The sequence below is a fragment of the Limulus polyphemus genome, unplaced genomic scaffold (genome assembly GCF_000517525.1).
Source record: "Limulus polyphemus unplaced genomic scaffold, Limulus_polyphemus-2.1.2 Scaffold8272, whole genome shotgun sequence".
NCBI classification, from domain to species: Eukaryota; Metazoa; Arthropoda; class Merostomata; order Xiphosura; family Limulidae; genus Limulus; species Limulus polyphemus.
The window spans coordinates 1-1,717 of NW_013673882.1; positions in this window are offsets into that span (position 1 = coordinate 1).

Here is a 1,717-nt window from a genome sequence, read left to right on the forward strand (position 1 = left end):
ACAGAATCACATGTTGATTATCAGTTTCTCTCAAGGTTACCATGGAATCCCATGTACATCATCAGTTTCTCTCAAGGTTACCATGGAATCACATGTTGACCACCAGTTTTTCTCAAGGTTACCATGGAATTCTATGTACATCATCAGTTTCTTTCAAGGTTACCATGTACACTATCAGTTTCTTTGAAGGTTACCATGGAATTCCCTGTCCACGTTTCTCTTCGGGTTTTGCTTCACTGTCTGAAAATGTTAAGAATAACAATGTCTTCTGATGATTAATTTTAGTTTAAATTTTTTACTACTCACACTACAAGGTTATCATCAACATAATAATAGTTAAAAGGTACATTTCACATGTACGTTTTTATATTTCGTGTATTTATCGGTTTAAAACAAAATAAATCAGGCAACAAACAGCAATGATGCATCTAGCTATATTTAATAAGACTACAGAAGTGACATATAAATTCTAATACACTGGTAACACAAAGCTAGAACAAGACAACAACACCATTAACATAACACACAAGCTATATGCAGGATAAAATGTAACAATGTGCCAGAAAAATCTCTGTGCTGAGTTTCAAATCAAACAGTTTTTAGGCTCTTGATAGCTACAGCACTAACTAAATAATGAATTTCTAGAACTACGTTTTTGGTCAGAAAAGTTTATGAACACCACTATCTTCTTACGCTGTGATCTCTGCTAAATCAAATGAAAGATACTTCCTAGAAATGTCTAGGTAATTACCACAGCCACTTAACAGAAAAGTTGTGAAATAGCTTTTAGTGAATGAACAGAACTTTCTTAAATCTCAGCAAAACAAATTGAAAACACACGTACCTGTTACTACATAATACTTAAGTACTGTAAAAAAAGTACTTCGAATGATGGTCACAGTAAAAATAATTTTTACCCCCTTGAAATTGTCAAAAAGAATAAAAAAAAAGGCATGTATTTGTGTATAAAACAATATTACATGTATTTGTGTATAAAACAATATTAATTGTATAAATAAATATTAAAAGATAACTAGATGGTTGACTAGTTTTACAATAAATACCACAATCCACATTAAAAATAAATATCTTGGATGTGTATCCTTACACCAAGACAGATCCAGCTTCTAAAACAATTCTTAAATTATTGTTACCTTCTGTAGTGACATTAAATAGTATAGGCTAAAATAAAGCATTTGTGAACAATCTGAGTACATCCAACAACAAGAACTGTTGACACTAGAATAATCACTACTCTTCCACCATAAATAAGAATAATGTTACACAGAATTATAATTTAATAATACTTATTTTAATGCTTAGTAACAAACTCAAATAATATCTTGTTCAAAAACAACAGAAGTTGTGTATTCATGTGATAAATAAGTCATCACTGACACCACATTAAAATGTAGTAGAACAATCTTGTTACATAAATAAAACTTTCTTTTGTGTATTCATGTGATAAATAAGTCATCACTGACACCACATTAAAATGTAGTAGAACAATCTTGTTACATAAATAAAACTTTCTTTCACGGGAAGGCATCTGTAACAGGATATACAGCATTCACAGGAAGACAGCTTAAACAGGACTTACAGAGTTCATGGGAAGACAGCTTAAACAGGACCCTACATCATTCATAGGAAGACAACTTAAACAGGATATACAGTGTTTATAGAAAGTCAACTGAAACAGTATATATATATATATATA